This window comes from Camellia sinensis, chromosome 12 (assembly GCF_055761805.1).
Source record: "Camellia sinensis isolate YWXY chromosome 12, ASM5576180v1, whole genome shotgun sequence".
Classification (NCBI taxonomy): Eukaryota; Viridiplantae; Streptophyta; class Magnoliopsida; order Ericales; family Theaceae; genus Camellia; species Camellia sinensis.
In genome coordinates this window covers 28,747,843-28,770,889 of record NC_138972.1, presented here as the reverse complement: position 1 = coordinate 28,770,889, position 23,047 = coordinate 28,747,843, and the positions used below count along the sequence as shown (strand labels likewise).

General features: G+C 34.1%; 1 long non-coding RNA gene and 1 pseudogene across 6 annotated transcripts in view; both read left to right on the top strand.

The window, feature by feature from the left end:
* The first annotated feature begins 3,583 nt into the window (after positions 1-3,583).
* On the top strand, positions 3,584-11,167 carry LOC114264478 (signal recognition particle 19 kDa protein-like; annotated as a pseudogene). Its single transcript, XR_014346118.1, has 5 exons — positions 3,584-3,732; positions 7,602-7,785; positions 7,961-7,965; positions 10,259-10,353; positions 10,952-11,167. The product of XR_014346118.1 is annotated as a signal recognition particle 19 kDa protein-like (transcript).
* Positions 11,168-11,319: 152 nt separating this feature from the next.
* Positions 11,320-23,047, top strand: part of LOC145804421 (uncharacterized) — a 37,591-nt gene continuing 25,863 nt past the window's right edge. The window contains exons 1-3 of one of the 5 annotated variants that reach the window (XR_014346114.1): positions 11,345-11,556; positions 13,046-13,142; positions 15,105-16,254. This is a non-coding gene — a long non-coding RNA (uncharacterized LOC145804421). Of the gene's footprint in view, positions 11,557-12,424; positions 12,804-13,045; positions 13,143-14,525; positions 14,658-15,075; positions 16,255-23,047 lie in introns of those variants that run through there. The other 4 variants (XR_014346116.1, XR_014346117.1, XR_014346115.1 and 1 more) reach the window with 4 other exon arrangements.

The window sequence follows — 23,047 nt, the reverse complement described above, 5'->3', positions numbered from 1 at the left end:
TCTTTTGTATCATTAACTTCATGAAATGAACGGATTATTTACTCTGATTTATGTTACTAATTATGTATGCTTTAGATCATTTATTGTGTATTTTGGAGGCATTACAACTTGGTATCAGAGCGTACCGGGTTTGAATACTTTGGGTACGTGGGGAATGGTTAATACTGCAATGGGTTTGTCTCGCTTGTTATAGACTTAAGTGTGAACGATATATGCTTATGTGATAACATGCTAATGTGATTATTTGGGTATGGGATTAAATTTTTAGGATGTTGATTAGGTCTATGGGTTTCTAGGAGTCCTGTTACATAATAAGTGAGACCGCTCGAGCGCACAATGACACCCTCCTAGAAGTTTTGCAGACAGAGGCTAACTGCTCAAGCGCAAGAATGATCGCTTAAGCACAAGAAACATCGCTCAAGCGAAGAACACTACCCTTCCAGTATCTCTGCAAACCTACAAAAATACTAGAAGTTCTCAAAGATCGCTCGAGCGACCAAAGGACTGCTTGAGTGAACTGACCAAAATCTGGGCAATGACTCTTATGAAAAACGAACTCCCAACCTGTTCCGAACGCAACAATAGCATCCAAACAACCAAACTCAATCAAGAACAAGACGATTAAGGATGTGAACAACCAAATAAGACAAGGAATCCGGATCCAAAACAATAAACGAGTTGGGTCAAAACTAGAATTGTTACACAAATAAAGAATACTCTATTTTTTTATGTAAAGTTAATATAAAGTTTTATATCACAATTTTAAAATAAATTTTTAACAGTAAGTCTTATTAATAACGTTATACACCATTAAATCTTATTTTGTAAAATAGTTTTCAAATTAGTTTTCACAAGAGTTTTTAAGATTCAAAATCTATTTAATTATGAGTTTTCAAACTAGTTTTGAGTTGTATATTTTATAAATAATTTTTAAAATTTTAAAAATTCAAAACTTGTTCGGTTATTTTGAATTTTTTTGAGTCTTGTGTTTTGTTTTATCTTGTAGTCAAAAAAATTTTACAATTTTATTGTCAAATTTGTTTACTTTTCATATACTTCATCTAAATTTACCTTTTAGATACATCTAATCTAATTTATAGGATAAAGTTTAACTTCATATTTTTTATGGACGTTTTAAAAATTTTAATATTTCTTTTTCTAGTTTTATATCCACTCAATCTACATATGTTTAAAACGTTTCACATTTAAATGTAGCTTTTTATAAAATTACTGAATAATGAGAAATATATAAAAAAAAATTAAAAAAATTGATCAAGTTTAAAAATTAATACAATTTTAATGTTTAATGTATTTATTATTATTATTATTATTATTATTGCACTCTTCACATTTTGCTTGTGGTTTGGGTCCGTTTGTTTTGGGTTATAAGAGATGTGATTGGATTAGGATAGATGTGGAGTCCACTAATATTGTGTTTGTTTATAAAATGGGAAAGAGGATTCACAATATCATAGGAGTAGGATAAGCCTCCATGGATGAGATTTGTAGTCCCTCATGGAGATAATATTAAAAAAACAATCTCTTGAGATTAGAGGGGGATTTACTGTTTTGCCCTCTGTTATCCCACGTAATTTACTAACACTATTTGATTAATATGGCCTTTTCTCTATCATTTTTGTTAATTATTCCATCATTTTTTACTCCACCATTCTTTATATCAAAATAATTTAATATAAAAATATAATAGTATAATAATATTTGTACCAAAAAAAATTATATTTAAAAAATAAAATAGTACCAAAAAATATATATTTATGAAATATAATTTTTAATATTAAAATATAATTTTAATATTTATAAAATATATTTTTAATATTAAAATATGTAATGCATTTATTAGTTGGTATAAGTCAAAATTTGATACTAATGCAACAAGAGTATTTGTGGAATTTTACATAGTTAATCCCACTCTTATCTCTCAAAACAAACATGAATTATTGCTAGTCCATTAGTTATCAAATAAACACAAATTTCTTAGTCCCCTCGCTAACAGTTTTCTTATTAATAATCCCCTCACTAACAATCACATCCAACCTATCTTTGAAAACAAACGACCCTTTAAGTCTATCTAGATCATAAAGCATAAAAAGTTATTTAGCCAATTTGTAAAACTAAATAAAATCAATTTTGTGAAAATCCTAAACCAAATAAATTTTGAATTTTAAAATAAGTTTTCAAAAATACTAAACCAAATAAATTAGTATAAGTTTCAAAATGAGTTTTTAAAAATTCTACTACTAAACTAAATAATTTTTAAATTTTAGAATAAATTTTTTAAAATCTTAAACCAAATGAATTTTAGATTTTGAAAAATTGATTAAAAAATTCAACTAAACGGCGCTATTCATTGACAGATTGTACGGTACACAGGGGTGAGCGCGGGTCGGTTGCGGCCACGAAACCTCCAATCCGCCATCCGTCCGCCAGATTGGCGGATTGAAGAAAATTAATCCGCATCCGTCCGCCAATCCGGCGGATGTGGATTGAGCGGATTGGCGATTTGGCGGATGGATGTGAATCGGTTTGGCGGTTTAAAATTTTATAAATTTTTAACATAATTCAACTTGTGCACTTCCTTAAAAAAAAAAGAAAAAAAAAAGTATTACAGTCAATGACTTAAAAAAGTATTTACAATCACTGTATGCCTTATCCAAAGAAAGAAAGTTTGAAACTTTAGAATATCACGATCACTGCATGCTTCATCCACATATTACAATCACAACATGATTCATCCCTATAAAGTATTACAATCTGTGATTCTTAAAATATAATAACAATTCAAACCACCAAAACCATAAACAGAGCAGTAGTAGATATTGAATGTCTCTATATTGTTACATCTACATATGTTTTTGAAAACAAAAACCAACCAGCATATATCATATTTTCTATTTATTATTTTTAGAGTTAGATTTAAAAACTAAAAAATATAGATGAATAATACGTTTATTTTTTTCAATTCAAAAATATATTCAAATTGAAAACTTTTTTTCAACAGAATATTTAAACTCTTTTTCAATTGAAAACACAAACATAATATTTAAACAAATTGAAAATACAAAGTCTTATAAATTACTACAGGTGCTCGCGATTTGGCGGTTTGGCGGTTCGGTTGCGGCCAAAAAATCTCAAATCCGCCATCCGTCCGCCAAATTGGCGGATTGGAGAAAATCAATCCGCAACCGTCCGCTCATCATCTCGCATCCGTCCAAAATGCGACGGATCGGTTCGGTTCGGTCAGTTTTGACGGATCGGTATATCCGCTGCTCACCCCTACGGTACACACAGGGACGGAGCTATGCTTTCAACAGTGGTGTCAACCGAACTTCAAATTTTTGATAAAACATATGAAAAAAGTTATAAGTTCTTACAAATTGAGCTGGGTGGGCCTAAATAAAATAAATTAATTTTTATACTTTTATAAATTGACCTCAATAGGTAAAAATAAAATTGAACTTTATTCATAAATTTAACTTACTTTTGTCGATGTGATTTAGGAATGGAAAATGAGTTGGACCTCTTCAAGGAGGCACCCCTTTGACCCCTCTCTTTCTGACCGGCCAACTTTTTTTTTTTTTACTTTTTATTCACCTTCAATTATCACCCGTCACGTGTACGTGGAATGATGATCAGAGAGGATTTCAACGCCCTCATCCGTGGTTTGCAGCTACTAATCTCTCTTTCTTCCAGATCGGAATCATCATCTCATAGGTACTCTCTCTCTCCCTCTCTCATCCTCTCATCTCAGTTCTTATTTTTCTCACAGATCTATACTTTCCGGCTCCCCTCCATCTCTCGTGTGTAAATTGTTTGGAAATTTTCTCAATTGTTTTTTATTTTTATTTTTTATGTATGCATGTATGTGTATAGATTTTTCAAATGGACTAAAATCCACGATGAGATAGGCTTTCGATCTCTCAATTGTTTTTTTTTTTTTTTTTTTCTTCTTTGATTGTTTACAAAAGGCCATTAGTATGTGTTTGTATGGAATATTTTGTTGCCTAATGAAGTTTAGTAGTTCTGCAACTAATTTGAGTTACTAATCATCATGGTTCATGATGATTTTAGAAAATAGGTTTTCTGAACCCCCAGAATACTTCAATCAACCCACCAGTTTAGAGGATTAGGTGGTGGTTTGGTGTGTGGGAAAATTCCCAACTTGCCAGAGGGCTATTTGGTCGAAAATTTCCCCCCAACCTGATTCATGCACATCCCTTCATTCTTTGTATCTAAAGAGCTCCAGGCAAGTCTCCCTAAAAAAAAAATAATAATAATGAAGTCACTAGAAACCAAAAAAAATTAAAAATTATGGTTTAAGCATGTTCCAATCAATGCCTAAAAAACTTCTTAGATCCACACATCTGTTTAAAGTCAGTAGTACCCATACCACATTAGAAAAACCGTTGAGACCCACGCTACTACTGCCCATCATCCGCTAGCAATTATGTAAGGCATTAGTTGTAGAACAAAGCTAGTGATTGTTGAAGCATGACAATAATGTAGGGTTGCTTCACTTTTTTTATTTTTATTTTTATTTTTTTTATTTATTTTTTATTCAAGAGAAATAAAAACATGTAGTAGTTCAAAGAAAATTACAATTACTAGAGGATTAGTCCCTCACAATAGCAACCCCAGTCATATCATCAATGACTAGAGCTCTAACTTCTTCTGGTGGCTCTAAAATTACTACATGCTCATCCTGGGCCACACCCATGTTTGCCAGCTTATCTGCAACTTTGTTACCCTCCCTAAGAATGTGGCTGAGAGAGCAATTACATCTTTGCAGGAGGAATTTTGTATCTTCAATAAGGGCCTTATGTGGGGAGATACGTTTTGGGCCATTTTGAATTAGGCTGATGGCTTGTTCAGAATCTGTGTCAATCTCCACATCCAATTTGCCTTTCTGAAATAGGATTGTAATGCCCCTGTAGATGCCCCATAGTTCTGCCTCAAAGCTTGAGCAATGACCTAGTTTGCCATAGTAGCCCCATATCTAGGTGCCAGTTTCATCTCACAGTAGTCCTCCATATCCAGCCTGAATGGGGTCACCTTTAGAGCATCCATCCATGTTGAGCTTGAGTTTACCTGCAGATGGAACACACCATTTAATTAATTTAGGTTGGGATGTATGGGGGTGGAGAGGGGATTGGAAAGCGTGCTCTCTTGAACATAATTCCTTATGCTCTTGAAACTAGTTTGAATGGGGTTAGCTATGCTTTCAAAAACCAATTTGTTGTGATCCTTCCAAATCTGCCAAAGAGTTACTAAAAAAATGAGGTACCAATTGTTTCCAAAAATTAGATTTTTAACTCTTGTATTAGAAGAAACCCATTCAAAACGAGGCTGTCCACATCCTTGCTCCCACCAATTGTGATTCATGATTTCAGTCCATATTTCTTTGGATTTAACAGTCCCTGAGGAGGTGGCTCATATCCTCATTGAAAAGTCCACATCTAGGACATGGATTAGAAGATGCCATGTTTCTTACGAGCCGCAGATGGTTAATGAGCAGTTTACCTTTCAGAACAAGCTAGAGGAAACATCTTAATTTCTGGGGAATTTTAATCTTCCAAATCCATTTCCAATCTGTGCCGTCCCCTTCATGATCAGTAATGATTTTACAGGCAAATGCTGTAGAGAAGTTACCATTTGAGGATCCAATCCAAGATGGGGCATCAGTGTAAGTTACATACCTAGGTCTATAGATCCTGTGTATATCTTGGAGGTCATGTTGATTTACCAGGTTAGCAAGCATAGCAGTGTTCTAGTTCCCCTCATCATCAAGTACAGAGCTAACCTTGTCAAGGTCATTAACTTGTAGGATGTGATAGGTTTGGGCTAGGGTTGTTTCCCACACCGCCAATCATTCCAAAATGAAATATAATCACCATTTCCAACTCTCCACTGAATACTTTTTCTAAGTGTGTTTCTATTCTTACAAATACCTAGGGTTACTTCCTACCATCCGTCACATAACATATCAGCCGACAATTAAGATTCAGGTAAAGGTTTTCTCTTCAGTTTTTGAATCTTCTGATTCGGTTGTTATTGTTGCCAAAACTGAAACTATGCTACTATTGAGCTTAGATAGACAGATGCGAACGTTATGGAATTTCATGTTGTGTTCTGAAAATCATTTTTTCATCTTAATTTACAAGGCTTAAAAATGCAATCAAATAATCTGATTTTGACCGTTGACTCTGTGTTTAAAGGTTTTTCGTCTTGATCAATGGGGCCATTAAAACAGTTGCTGGACACAAACAGAACGGTGTGCTCAAAGTTATCTGTCTATCGTTATCTGTATATTATATGTGTATTAGTGTCTCGTGATTCTTTCCCCTTACTTTTAAGTGGCCACATTACATATGTTGGATTTTATATGATCGAATTTTGTGCCACTAAAATGTTACCATAAAAAAATAATTGGTAATTTCAAATGCAGAGGAAAGGTTTAAATTTGTTAATGTGTTTTGAGTCCAGGGAATTGTTCATTTCATCTGTTAAAAAAAAAAAATTTTTTAATTTTTTGGTTGGGAAAATTAGTTTAAATGTTGGAAATCCTATGTCTCCGTTGCCTTTTTATTTTATTTTTTTTGGCATTTGGTTGGGGGCAGAGGTGGGAGCTAGGGGTGCGTTTTTTTTTTTTGTTGTTAAGGATTGAGATGTAGATTTATGGACATGGAAAGCTCGACTGGCCATCCAGGTTAAGAAACACTACTACTTATTGAGAATGTTACGTATCTGAGTGATTAGATGAATTAAAATTCAGATATATTTTGTGCATTGAAAACAAGACTTTAGACAAGACTTTGATAGATATTGCACATTGACATATGCCACGCAGTAGTATACCGGCCTAAGACTGAATCCTATTTATTTCATTATGCATTTCAATAACAATATAGGTTACGAGGCAACCTGTGTGTTAACACAGAAAGGAATGGGGTTGAACCATTCACTTGATGTGTTATGCTTCTCTTATTCTAGTAACCAAAAATGTTGTATTTAAAGAAAATTAAAACAAGTATCTTCTGTCTTGTCTGTATTTTGGAAATATAAGCAACCATGCAACGAAGGCACCTCTATTCTTAAGTTTTCAGGATGTCTAATTAGTAGGGATTAGTCTATTGCTAATGTCTGAAATATCAGTGGACAAATACCAAAGTGTATGATGTAGCTCAAGCCTCAAGTGTGTAACTGTCCATAAACGGGAGCTTTTAGTGCTTAGAGTGCGCTGGTATTTCTCTTTTCACTGTTAGATCCATCCCATTATGTTTTCCAATGGCATTCTATTTTTTGTTTTTTATTTTTAAATTCTCTTGCCTTTAGTTCCCTCCATATTCATGATTTGGCACGAGGCACTAGTTCAATGATATTATCTTTTTTTGGTTCACTATTTAAAAGCTTTTCTTCTAGTATTCCCAGGAAAATGATTTACTTGTCTATAAGTGATTACAAACGTTCAATGTTGCGCTGCTTTTTTACTATAATTTTTAATTATCACCTTTATTTGTTTGAGCTTCTTTTAGCATGTTATGTAATGGGTTTGTCTTGACAATCTGATCTGTCACTTTCTTTAGAGGAAGCATGGATGGAGAAATCTCTAGCATAAAGAAGTGGATCATATTGTATCCTATTTACATAAATTCAAAGAAAACAATAGTAGAGGGAAGGCGAATAAGCACAAGCAAAGCCTGTAAAAATCCTACTTGTGCTGAGATTGGTGATTGTTGCTCTCATCTTAAACTCCCGTTTGCAATTGAGGTTTGTTGTTTTGAAATCTGCAATAATCTTTGTCAAATATTTGATTGCCATTGACACTCCCCTTGTCTTATCTTTTCTAAAGCGAGTCTGGTGGCATTGTGATAATGGGTGGATATATTTAATTATTTACATATTCTATGAAATGATTTGACGCAGCGGAATACACGGGGATTAGATATCGTTCTAGTAGACGAAAAGAGCTCTTGAATCCATAAGAAAAGTAGAACTTTGAATCCACAAGGAATGGAAAATATCTTAATATTATTGAATAGAAGTTGAATAAAAGTTGTCTTTGCCATGAGGCTTACATAGCTATTTATAATAATGTAAACCTTGGAGACCAAATATTCTTGGACACCAAGAAAAAATTAGGAAATAATAAACTAATCTAATTCTTGGAAAACAAAAAACCTAAGAAATTAGAAAAACAAAATTAAAACAAATTAAGAAACCTAATAATTCTAAAATATTTATGCTAAATTACAAGAATTCTAATAAAATAATATATCAAAAATATTAAAACTAAAAATATAAAAATTCTTAACATCTTGTCCTACATCAGACTCCTCTTCTTTGAAAGAATTCATTCTCAAGTTCATATTAGAGATCTGCTATCGTTCATGCCAAATAAAAAATACTTGGAATACTTCAGTTGTTTGTCACTCTTTCAAAAATTATATGCAGAGAAGTCTACTTTTAGAAAGTTATTCTCCATATGCTTCAATTGGTTGACAAGATCAATTAGACAAGCATTGAAAATCTCCACACCAAGAAAATCAACCAAATTTAGTAGTTGTTTGGGATGTGCTATATAAGTGCACTTTTTGACTTTTTGGTTAAAAAAATAGAGAAAAGAATATGTATGTTTGGGATAACTTTTGACTTTTTATGAAAATATGTGTAATAAAATATTGTAGTAAAATCAAAATGACAATTTTACCCTTTTTGACTTTTTGGGCAGTTGGATTCAAAGGGCAAAATAATAATTTTGCCCTAGTGGCTTTCCCCACAAGTTACTCTTGAATAGTATAGACTTTTTAGCTTTTTTATTAACATTTTGACTTTTTGACTTTTTTAGTTTATTCCAATCATATCCTTACTTTATGTAGAACTTGCATGCTCTCTTGATGTTACACCATCCCAAATTCAATTAATCATTCAATTATCAACCTTGGAATTTCAAGTGTAGTATCAACCAATTTCTTTGTTGCACGTAGCGGTTGTATTATCTCTTCTTCTATTTTTTCTTTGTTACTGAGTTCAATCAGATCTCCTTCTTCCTCAATATTTTTATGATTTGTTTGTAAAACTTTCTCTCAAATATTCAAATTACCATGTGTTGATGCATTATCAACACTCGAACAAGACTTTGTATCTTCTTTATTAGTTTTACAAACAATCTCATCATAAATAATATTTGGATACGAATTCTTTTCTTTTGCAACTACAATTTCATTGCAAATTTTTACCAACTCCATGAAAGTATATTGATTTGTATATGACAATATATCTTCATGATCATGAAAATAAAATTTTATTGCTAAAAACTTTTTCATTATTAACCATAATTGAATTTTGTCTTTACCTTTACAAACTTGATAATCTTGTAATCCATTCCACCACTTCAATACACTTTTATCAAGTTTGTAGGATGCAAATATATTATTCTTTTCATGAGGAATCTTCATGAATTAAAAGAAATTTTCAAGATCAAGTAACCAATCAAGAAAATCTTCGTTTGGAAATTTACTTGAACTGTTGAAATATGAAATTTTTGCAAAATAACATAAGCAAATAGGTTGGCCTTGGGTGAATCCTTCAGCGCAATTGCTGTCAACTATTGGTTGCCTCTAGTTGATGATTAGTCCCAAATCGGCAAGTAGATTACAAATCTCATTGCGAAGTTCATGCACCTTTAGCCGATGTTCCTCAATCGCATCCCATATGACTTCCACCCTATGATCAATGTCAAAAGGGATTGTGTGTTCTCCATTGTCTAGTGTCATTAAGCTAGGCAAATCTGTGCTCTGATACCACCTGACGCCCACCTGACGCAGCAGAATACACGGGGACTAGATATTGTTCTAGTAGACGAAAGGGGCTCTTGAATCCACGAGAAAAATAGAATCTTGAATCCACAAGGAAGAGAAAATATCTTAATATTATTGAATAGAAGTTGAATAAAAGTTGTCTTTGCTAGGAGGCTTACGTAGCTATTTATAATAATGTAAACCTTGGAGACCAAGTATTTTTGGACACCAAGAAAACTCAAATTAGGAAATAATAAACTAATCTAATTCTTGGAAAATAAGAAACCTAATAAATTAGAAAAACAAAATCAAAACAAATTAAGAAACCTAATAATTTTAAAATATTTATACTGAATTACAAGAATCCTAATAAAATAATACATCAAAAATATAAAAATTCTTAAAATCTTGTCCTACATGATTTCTTGTTGAAGATTGATAAGGCATGCATATCCACGAGATTTCATGCAACAAGGAAGGGTGAGGGTATTGCTGAAAAATGAGGATGGAACTTTCTCTAATCCAGCCATTTCTTCAAGTAAGGATAGGCTTTATTAATACGAGTACCATTAAATTTCTCATTTTGCTGCTATTCTCTTTGTAATTGCATGCTAAACAACACAGCATTTATAAAATGTAACCTTCCTGCATAAGATAAGAATTTATGAGTCCATGATTTCATTCAAGCTGTAATCCTTTCCACCAAACTTGAACAGTCCGCAGGCCTCAACGTAGTAGAAATGAGAGGTACCACAAAATATTGACTGGTAATATACCCCGTTGAAAACCAAAACACCAGTACAATGTTCTCTGTCTGGTCAACAACATTTGAACCGAACGGGTTACTTCTATTAACAGTTGGCTGCAAGCTTGATAAAGATGAAAAAAATATCTATGGCTTTCTTGATCACTTTTACAGAACTCATAAGCATAGGTGAGTTATAATCTTCGTTTTCCCACACCTCCAATTATGCTGGAACTCATTTTATTGACAAGAATATGAAACACATGAAGTTAATGAATTTCATTGCCATGGGTGTCTGATCTGAAATGTAAATTTGGGCTTGAAACAATAATTGAACTTCATGACTTTAACTTTGCATTATCTTGTTTATTTATGTTGCGATTGCTTGCAGGGAAACAGCTAATGCTTCGCATAGCATAGTTGGTACCCAGACACCCTGGGAGGACCAAGAAACAGGAGCCTGCTGCTGCATCGACCTCGGGTGCTGTACCTTCAAAATCTGGGAAAGGTGGAAAAAAGAAGAGATAGCTTCACTAGTTTGTGTTTCTTCCCCGTTGTCAGTGTTAGGCCCTAAAATTTCTACATCAAATATTTTTTTTTTTAAAAACCCTCTGTGTTTTTGTTAGTCACCATTTTTTTTTTTGTTTGGAATATTTAAAGATACTTTTTTTTTTCCCCTGAAAAGAGCAGCTGCATTTTTGTGGGGATAGAAATTGTGGTAGTGAACTAGTTCAAAGGAAATGCATAGTTAACACTTAATAGTGCAATGTGTAAAATTATCCAGTAATCTTGGGAACATGCTGACATGGTGCTTCCGGATCAATAAGAACAATAGTCATGGGATAAATGTTGTTGACTTGATCCACATCGTTGGATGATGGGAGACAGGTTGCGTATGAGTTTTGGGCATGTCAAAAGTTTCTGTGACAATTTTCAGCATGTGCATTGGCAGTAAAGCTTGTGCACATCCTATATGCCTCGTAGATCTTAGATCTGGTAGGTTGAGAAACTCTACAATGAAGTGAAATGGTACCTATATATATATATATATATGTAAACATATGTAAGTTGGCTGAAGTTAGAATTAAAACCAACTTTGTCAATTCAGTTATTATTGTAAGGCTGCAAGTTGTTTATGACATTACTTGCCACGAACACAAAAAAAGGTAGTTATGCCATGGACCTGCCAACCATAGTTCTAATAAGTGCTAGTTAGCTACTTGTTTAATCTTCCTCATGACTCCCTTCTGTGAAAAGTCCAAACTCTCTTTCTTTTCCTTTAGGAAGAAAAAAAAAAAAAAAAAAAAAAAAAAACTCAAGATGTAATAAAAAAAAATATAATAAATTATAAATTTAAATTTAATATAATTTGGCCAACGATCACAATAAATTCACACACATCCCACAGCTGAAACTTGCTTGTATATGGGTATCCCATCATTGTAGGAGTTGGACATTGAATGTTTAAGCATTTTTTTTTAGAACCAAATGAATCAGGTTAGATATCACACAAATTGTATGTAAAATTAGATACAATTCTCTTATAAGTGATGGATCTCACTTTTTTATCGGACTTATATTGAAATATTTTCAAAATATTTAAGATTCTCTCATTTCGAACTAATATGTTATTTTTTTTTTGACATCATTACCATACTTGCAAATATATATTGCTGATCTAAAAAAGCTCCTCCTAACCTCAACATTATTTATAGGCCTTTTTCCCCAATCCATGCATGATTAAATGTCTCTCAACCATTCTCTCTCTCTCTCTCTCTCTCTCTCTCTCTACTTAAGTATACTCAACAACGAGGCCCTCTTGCTCTCTATCCTATATGTATTGTTTGAGATCTCTTGGGAGATCATCATCAAGGCATAAGAATTGATGAGTCTTTCTCAAAATCTAGGCCCTCCTTCTCACCTATTCTCCCAAGAACTTCTACTTAGGCTTTACCAAGCTTTTATATTTTCAATACCAATCCTCTTTTCCATAATTTTGTTTCTTTTGTCTTATTTGTTTTTCCTCAAGAGGAGGTCCTCTACCCTCTCTTCTACTCCCCCAATACTTCCAATTATTCTGAATCATCATCATGCTACTTCTTTTTCCCCCTTTGTGTGTGTGTGTGTGTGTGTGTGTTCATCAACAATATATATTTTGTGATGCTCATCTTGTGTACAATAATATCCAGCTGCATACAATCATTTTGCCAGATAGTGGAGTCATAGATGCATGCAGAGTCCAAGTATATGCTATAATTTTACTTCAAAATTCAATCTGATTTTTAAATTTTTGACAAAATTGCTATTCATACATAATTTTTATATAGAATTCATCAGGATGTGCTGGTAGCATTTTGTAATTAAATGTTATTTATATTGATGCTTAATTTTAAAATGATAAGTCTCCATGCAAACACATCATTCTGTATAGTTTTTCTATAGATATATTTCAACTTTTTTTTTTTCCCTTTCTTTATTTATGTAGTGTTTGCACTGACTTCAGAGATGGGGTTGAAGGGAGAGCTGAAAGAAAAGTTTCCAGTTGTCCTGTTTCATGAAGGTTTATGGGAGAAGGACTCACAGTAAGTTCTCTTACATTTTCTTCATTTCTCCATCTCATACTGCAACCTCATAATTGAAGTGTGTTAATTAAGGTCTTGATGCTAGAGAAATTAACATTGTTATGATCATAATTGTGCTTCTCTATAGAGAGTTCCACTAGATCAATCAAATTGACACGGTGGTTCCACCAAAAAAACAATGCAAAATCTTCTCTTTTTTTTTTTTTTTTTTTTTTTTTTTTTTTCTTCTAAAAGAAAGTGCACATGATACAATTTATCATGATGAATACAGTGCTGTTAAGATTGTATCTCAAAAATAGACCACTTACAAAGTTTGTCTCTGTAAACACTTGGAAGTGTTTGACATGTATAATATATCGCCAAAAGCACAAAAAATAGTCATGGATAATTATTTTTGCAACCAATCATGACCTTCATTGATAAAACTACTTATAAACTTTTATCTGTCTCCATAGACAGTTAGAATCTCTAATAACATCCACTATTTTTCAAGAAGTGCACGGCTCTAAATTATTTCAATTAGAAAGAAAGTATTCAAACTAGTATAAAGATCAATGGCATCTTAAAAGGGTCTGCATATATATTCCCAATATAAAAATGAATAATAAAAAATTAAAAATTTTGTTAATGAGTTCACCAAAGGTCTATTTGGTGTAATTTCTTTCAAATTAAAAGTTGATAATTAAAAAAACATAAGTTGAAAGTATAAGTATCCTTCTTAACTTTTCAATAACTAAAATTTTCAACTTATTTAAATTAATTTTGTCGTATTAATTATAAGTAGAAGTTACACCAAACAATTTTATACAAATTTTCAAAATAAGAAAGTTATATGCAACCCAATAAATTACACCAAACAGGATGTAAGGATATTTGTTAAAAAATTTAAATTAATTGTACATTCTTCATAAAAGTGTGTTTCTATAAAGAATATACAAATTTTAAACTTTTTCTATCAATACCCTAAAAGATTAAAAAAATTAACAACAATGATTTATCTCACTAATTTAGGAGTACTAATTGAGAACTAATAAGGTGAAAATTCAAAAAAAAAAAAAAGAAATTAAGGCCAAACAACACATCAATGAGTGGGCCCACCTCCTAGAGCTCTTTTAGAGTTCATAATTTAAACTTCCCAAATATTTTTCTAAAATTAAAGATAGAAATTAAAGAAAAATGAGTAAGAGCACTAATTAGTGCTATCACTAATGATGTGGCAGTGGGCCCCACCATAAATGATTTGATGTTTTGACCTTAGTGTTGTATTATTATTTTTTTTTATTGAGTGCCATGTCATTAGTGGTCTTTTTAGAACTCTAAAATTAGTGGTCTCTATCATTGTTGGAAATTAAAATGACTCCTTACTCCTGTCCTTGCTTCTAGAGAAAAGAAGACATGCTAGAGGGCAGAGAAGGAAGACTAATTAAAATACTAATTTCTTTTTCTGTCATCAAAGTTGTAAGATTTGAAGAATTTTGAAATGGGCCAGTGTACCACTACTATGCATTGTAAGTGTGATTTGGTAGCAGATACTGTCATCAAAGTTGTAAGATTTGAAGAATTTTGAAATGGGCCAGTGTACCACTACTATGCATTGTAAGTGTGATTTGGTAGCAGATACTGGGGACTAATAATCAAAAGGTTCCACAAAAGAGACACAACTACGAATAAACAATTAACGAAATGATTAGATCATTTTTTTTCTTCTCTTGCTTAATACCTTTAGACGGTGGGTGATTATCTCTTTCCCACTACGAAATAATAATAATAATAATAATAATAATAATAATAATAATATAAAGAAAAAGTGATATATATATATATATATATATGCAATTAGGACATGATCATTTTGTTCTTTTGAGATACAGAAGAATCTCTTCTGTCATTCTCATCTAAATTTGGGTACTAGAACAATATTGCTGGGGTGCAGTGAAACTGATCATTCTTGTTATTGTGGAGGCGTATTTTGTGAATGATAGCACGTGGTTAAGGTGACGTCGAAGTGTCAGTCGATGTACCACGTGGCTTGGTCATGCACCGAGATGATCTTAGCTAAGCCGAGGTTATCTGTGGAGACACCGGAGTCCAAGGTAAGCAGATAAGGGACAAGAGTTCTAGAACAGAGGAGGATCTCAGTCTGGGTAGAGGTAAGGCTCGAGAAGAGTTTATCTTTATCTAGATGAAGGTCCAAGATGAACATGGAGCCTGAGTCCATTGAAGTGAGGCTTCTAAGGGGATCAGGTCACTGCTGGTTATAAAAGTGAGGCACCCTCGTGGGTCTGAGCTAAGTTCTTTCTTGTGAGTTTAAGCACTATTTGCTATTTATGAGAGATATTGATTACTGATTTGACTATCGAAGTGCCATAGGTGGACGAACCACCGCCAGATTCTCATATCTTGTACAGGTTGTTAGGCTTAATCTATTCTGTCTGTGCTATCCAGCTGAGTTCCCCGTTTGATTGTGTAGTCAAAAATCAACACCCACAATTTGGCGCCGTCTGTGGGAACTTAAGGAGAATAAATGGCCACTAACGGGTAAGGAGAAAAGATCGGGGACGATGTCCCAGGTGTGATTGGAAAACATGCCGATCCTAACATTGAGGAAGAAAACCATAATGAAGGAGCACGAGATCAGAATCCTGGGGAGATTGACGTCGGCAAAGAAGGAGAGGCCCCAAAGAAAGCAGGCCGAGATGAGTATTATAATGAAAGCGACCTCCAGGTATGGAAGGACAGATGCTTGAAGAGGGACGGCGAGATGAAGGGGAAGTCAAATAAGTTGGCAGACCTACAATCAGTTGTCAACTTCATGATGTAGAACAACGTAATGCAACCACCGTACCCGTTGCAAGACACACCGATAACAGCGGCTAAGACCGACGCCCAGAAAAGGGGGCAGAAAGAAATCCCAGTAGGCCCTCAGCATGACAAGGAGAAAGAATGTTCACATCGGTCTTCACAGGATGTCGGGCGAGCAGAGTCAGTAAGAGGTGAGTCACAGAGGACGCCTCGTACCAAGGGAACCTATGTCAAAGAACATCGGTGTGACAACCCCACTATGTATCATATTTGGCATTTAATTAATTAAGAAGATTTAGATTCTCTATTAGTTATCATTCTGATTTAATTCAGGATTTACGAGAATTTTAGAGTCTGATTCGTAAATGATTTTAATAATGATTTATTTTGGAATTAGAAATTAAGGGTTCAAATGGCTTAAGGAAGTAAAATTAATAAGTTGAATCGGTTCAATTTCGAGTACCGGACCATATGGGGGTTTAATTAAATATTCGATTCAATTCTGATTCAGTTTAGTAAAATCAAGATTTGATTAATTGGGTCCAAATTCGAATTAATTAAGTCAATTTGGTTACAAGAATTAATAATTGTGATTATTTTGGATTAAATTCATTTATGAGGTGTTTAATTTGAATATGTAAATTATTGACAAGGATTTTATGTTTGATTTTGAAATTGAAGGCCTTAGTAATTTATGAAACCAAAATTGATGATGATAATGAATTTAATTTAATATTCAGAGCCTTTGGGGAGTTTAATTAAAAATCTGATTCAGAGTGACAAAATTAAATATAATTAATTGGGCTATAATGGAAGTCAAATTAGACTGATTAGATTATGTGTGATTTGTGATTAGTTATGATTAATTTAATTATATGCTAATCAAGATTTTTTTAGGCTAAGTGTTGCTTAATTAAATTAATCCTAAGCATGAATTGCATTATGGAACAACTAGAATTTGTGGGTGTGGGTGCACTGAGAAATTTTGGTCGGTGTACTGAGAAATCTGGTTGTGAATGTTGTGCTGCAGCTTGGATCAATGTGCACGTGTGTAGTGTGAATACAAGTAGAGAAGTTGTGTGTGTGTGTGTTTTATGTGCTGGTGAACTCAATGGGTAGATGTAATTCATTTGTGTTACGACCCAAACCCGTCCCTATGGGTTTAGCACCGTAACCGGCCAGTAATTCGTGATTACCGAAGGCCTTCTTAACAGTAAAGACAATATTATAGAGTACAGGGGCTGGCGGAAGCCAAAACAGTAATAAAAAGATGTCCAATGAGCTGTGACAGTCTGTGTGCAAAAAGCCTTTTCATACATATTTACATTCATAAGCAAAATAGTATGTAAATACATATACAATCATCCAGGACAGGGATCTAATCCCTATTAGAACAGTACAATACAAGTCTATACAGTGCTACAAAACAGATACATAAGGGTGAACTAAAACACTCCAAAAAGCCCTAGCTTGAAGGACTTGGAACCTCACAGTGAGGCACATTGGTTGGCTTGACAAAAATGGAGCTAACCCGACGCTCCTAACTTCGCTCCGGTGCCTGAACACCTACATATAAATATAAACAGTGAGCTAAAGCCCAGTGAATAACATATGCATAAAGGGGTTAAGAATAAATGTCTTTTCAGTATTTAAAGCAGTCATTTAAATCAGTATATCAGTCATTCAGTCATAGCATTCATATGTGGTACATCCAATAGCAAAACAGTACAGTAGGTCTTAATAGACCGAACAGACAGTTGATGACCATCATATCAGTAAACAGTAGTGGTTCCAAACACGGGAACCGACAGAGATCTCTGTAACAGTAGCAGTAACAGTACACTAACAGTAAATTGCTATGGATACCACGAATACAGTTCATAAATAGGACAAACATTCATTCAGTAAGAAATATCATTTCAGAAGCAGTACAGTTGTTCATTTAGAAAATATTCATGATTGAACATATCTTTACAACATTGTTACTCACAGAGTTCTGGGCTACAGATAGGCTAGTGAGCGTCCTTGAATGCCAACCCTACACAGTTACAGGATGAACACACACTAAGTTACACACTTGGGAATCAATGACTTCGTCCCTACTTGACTTGGTGTGGTTCTACATCAATATCCTCATTAAGATGTCTTAAACTAGGCCTAGGAATGCTTAGGATGAAATGAGGATGCAAAAATGCACTTTAAAACATTTTTCAAATTTTTGCTAAAACAGGGGTCCCGCTCGAGTGTGGCTTTCTCCGCTCAAGCGGACATGCAGACAAAGGAGCTCCGCTCGAGCGTGACTTTCCTTGCTCGAGTGGACTGCAAACTCAGGCAAAAGTACTAGATGCATGAAATTCACGCTCAACGGGCGCTTGACCTTCGCTCGAGCGTGAGACACAAGTCCTCGCTCGAGCGTGCATTCCCTTGCTCGAGCGAACTGTAAACACATGCAAAGTACTGGATACACGCATTTCACGCTCGAGCGTTACTTTCCTCGCTCCAGCGGACTGCATGAACTCAGAGTGTATGCTCGAGCGTGGATTTCCCCGCTCGAGCGTGGATCCAAAATTTGGAATTTCCAGATTTGTCTCCAAGCACAAAACTCAATCTTTAAAGCATCAAATTCGATCATTTTGGGCTAATTTTCTGGAAAACACTTTAAAACTCATAATACAACACGTTTCAAAGATCAATTTGCAAAATCAAAGCCCAAAGGTAGTTCAATTAAGCACAATTTTCATCCAAAGTTCAAGAACATAACTTAAATGTGACATGCATGTATTCAACCAAGATCAAAGCTTCAAATACTTGTTCAAAAGAGTCAATTCCCTTAAAAACATGATGAATTCATGGCCCATAGCAAAAATATGAACATGCATGTAACAATTTCGATGAAAACAACCTCAAAATGCTAGAACATGTACATGCATGCATGATTTAGCTCTAAATTCCACATTTTAAGCCATAACTTGACTCTAGACTTCAATATTCTTCTAAACCATGCAAGAACCAACTCAATTCATAAACAAGAAGGTAAAAGCTCTACCTTAAGTCTTCAATTTCAAGTATGGAAGCTCAAACTTGCTATTATCCTTCAATTCCTCTAAATTTCAAGCCAATTCAAGATGAAATCACTCTTTCACCCAATTCTCTCTCTCACTCGGTTAAGGTCTTCAAAATGGAAGAAGAAATGATGTGTTTAAGTGTATGAATTGAGCCTCAAGATGCTAATAAAGGTGGCCCACTAGATGGTATAGCATGTAATTAACCTTGGGTCAATAATTTAACATTATTTAGTCTAATTTAATCAATATAATCATACCAAATCAAATTTCAATTAAATTTACCATAAAATCACATAAATTCAAATTAACATAAAACACTAATCAGTTTCGGATTCGGCCGCCGATAAGGCCTTCAATTTGCAGTTTAAAACATAAAACATGAACAGATCATTTAGCAGTCAAACAGATAGACATGCATTTAAACTAATACACTCACTCAATCAGTTCAGAATTTCAGTCAATTAATTACTTAACATGCTTAATCATAGATTAGCACTAATCAGTGGCGAGGGTTGTCACAATTTGACCCAAAACATTTTGCAAAAAGAGAGAGAGAGCACCAAGAGTGAGAGTGAGAAAGAGAGATATGGTTCTAGTCAACACCTATTTGCTGGAAACGTAGAAGTAGAGCTAAGGAAAAGCAAGGGAAAATGAAGAAAGGATAAAAGACTCAAGAAATTCAACCATTGAAGACCTAAGGTAAGAAATTGAAACTTAGATTTTATAAATAATTTAACTAAAAGCTAAAATTAAGAAATAGTTGGGTTCAATTCCATATAAATAAAAAGAAAATGAGCAAGATGATGAGGAAATGGAGTTAGGTTCAAATTTATGAAAGTTAAATTGGGAATTAATTATGTTGAGTTTGATTTTTGTAGTATTACATGAGTTTGAGTCTAATCTCTACATGCATGAACATATTCTTCAATTTTGACACTCTAATTGTACATGCATCATGGATTTCTAATAATTGATTTCATGTTTTGATGAAATAAGAATTTAGCTTTGGAAATTTATGGGTTTATGAACAATGAGCTTAATTTGTAAACTAAAGGAGTTTTGATGTAAATGATTTAAAATTGATCATATTTTCTTGATTATGTAAGAGTTTGTGTGGTTTTAGACAAGCCATGTATGAACCCAAGTCTTGAAATTATATTTTGAAAGTTCAATTCATGTTTTAGAATTTGTGGGTTTGGAATTGGGCTTGATGTGAAGAAAATGAATTAAATTAAATTTGGACAAATTTGGAGATGGATTATAATTTATATTTGAGAATCAAAAATTAGTTTGATTTTAAATCAAATTTCATACATGCAAATATTTTTGAAAGGGCTTTATAGCTTCAATTTATGTTTCATAAAATAAAGAAAGATGATTTTTGAAACATGGAGAATTTGGCACCAAATCACACATGCATACATAATTTTATTGAATCTCATGAATTTGAGTGTCATTCCTACCATTTGAGATGAAATTAGAGTCTACATTTCAAATGCATGCACAATCCATGAAATGTAGAATTGATGCGCATGAGTTATGAAGTTATGGAAATGAATTTGAAATAAGTTGGGCTTGTATGATCAATCCTTGGAAATTTGAGATTCAAATCTTGTAAAATTGGCCCTTATATTCATGTTAAAAGTCATATGGTGGAAATATGAGTCTTATGATATTAATTATATTGGTTGGAACCAAGTTTTGAAGCTCAAACATAATCTGGAAAAACCCAGAATTCGACCTGTCCGCTTGAGCGAGGAATATGTCGCTCGAGCGTGGAAATCGAGCTCTTAGAAGTTTGCAGAAATTTGTATTGTCGCTCGAGCGGCAAAGTGTACGCTCGAGCGAACCCTGTTTTGCAAGGCTTCTCGCTCGAGCGTCGAAAGTCTCGCTCGAGCGTAAAATATAAGTAATCAGTACTTTTACAGACCAAAGGGGTCCGCTCGAGCGGCCGAAGCTATGCTTGAGCGAAGAGCCCTGTTTCAGAAATTTTAAAAAGTTGTTCTATACTTCGTTTTCCGTTCTCTTTCATTTCAAAGCACTTTTAGGCATGCATTAAACATTTTAAATGAATTAAAGAACATGAAAGAAGCCTAAGAGAATTAAACAAGTTAAGAACGGAATAAATTGTATTGTGACCCGATTTCTACGTGTGTCATGAATTGTGTAGGGTCAACTACAAGAGTGAACCAGATATCTGAACACTGTGAGTAATACTTTAGTAAAGATATGTTCATATATGCTATGTTTAAATACAACTCATGTGTTAGTTTTTTGGATTTGTGAATTCAAATTATGAATGAGCATTCTATTCATCTGATTGTGCTAGACTTTGTAATGAAATTGAATAGTACAAAATATTTGATTACATGGATCAAAGGTCGTTCTGAATGAATATGAAATGGGCCTAAAGGTTGTTGTGTATATTTGACAAAGGATATGGTTGATAAGAAATGGGCCCAAGGTTGTCTAATATGTGTGTCAAGGGCACAAAATGGACCTAAGGCCGTCTTAATACGAATACGATCATGATCACGAGTGTAAAAATGCGCATAGATATGAATATGGACATGATCGACCTAAGGTTGTTCAGTATAAATATGCGCATAGATATGAATATGGAGATGATGGACCTGAGGTCGTTCAGTATAAATATGCGCATAGATATGAATACGAAAAGGATGGACCTGAGGTCGTTCTGTATTATGATTGGGCCCGAGGCCGTTATGCAATATCATTAGACAAGTATTCTGGACCTGAGGTCATTATGTATGAATGAGTATTTTGGACTCGAGGTCGTTCTGTATGAATGAGAACTTGGACCCTCGGTCGTTTTGCCCCTCTGATACACCTTGAACATAATGGATTGAACTTGAAGTCGTTCTGATTTGAATTTACATATGTTATGCATAAATATGAATTACTTAATTAAGAATCTCATTCATATAACCTCTTTACTTTGGTATTATTCACTGGGCGTTAGCTCACTCTTTATTTATATATATGTAGGTGTAGGTGAGCAATTGGAGGATTAACATTAGAGTTTGCCCAGGAGTCTGCCTCTTTGTCAAGCCACCCAAGAGTACCTCTATGTAGAGGCTTTGTGCTGTTTTGTTTTGTCAAGCTTGGGATAATCTCTGTACTTGGTTAGAAGTCCTTCACGTAGTGTGTGAGATATGATATAAAATATGTCTTCGTACATGTATATATGAAAGTGTGTTAAGAATGTTTTAATTACTTCAGTTGATCATTGTAGACGTCCCCGAACGTCCTGGGGAGAGATCCCCCATTTTGTTCATTTGGGCTCACTACAGTTTGGACTCAAATTATCACGGTTCTTAATCTGATCTTGCAAAGTGCAATGTAAGACTGATAAATCACCAAAGAGTCCAAATCTGGCAAATCGTTTTGGAAAATGGATTTTTTAGAAAGAAGTGCCAAACATGGACTGCTTTGTCAGATACAGAGTCGCCACCTAAATATTTATTTTGGGGGAATTAAGGAAACCCTGACTCGTTGCCTAAGGCCACGTGTCCGTCATTACCAAAGTTGCCTTGGCTCAGGAACTTGGGTACGATTGGGGAAGGTCAGCTATGAGCACCCCCGCTCGCTCGATCAAAGATCGGCCTCTACTAACCATGATATCGAGTTTTGAAAACGTTATGTGTTCTTATTCCGATTATTAGCCTAGAATTACTATGTGATGCGCACAACACACAAGTATAGACTGGGTCGCCTGAATTAGAACAAAATATTGCATGTTTGTTTTTTGAAAACTGTTTGCTACCCGCAAGTAGGCTTAAAATGGAGATTTTGCCACCTTCGGGTGGGCTTAGAAAACATGGTTTTGCCACTGTCTAGTGGGCTTAAAACTCACAGTCGATGCCTTATTCCAATTCAGATAATCCAACCTTCACCCACAGGCATTCAAGCAGATATATCACATAAGCACATAGCCTCATGGTAAGCATGCTATCATGGCAGTCACTCACACGCATGCAAGGATGCTAAAGCATAAACGCTTACCGAGTACTTAAA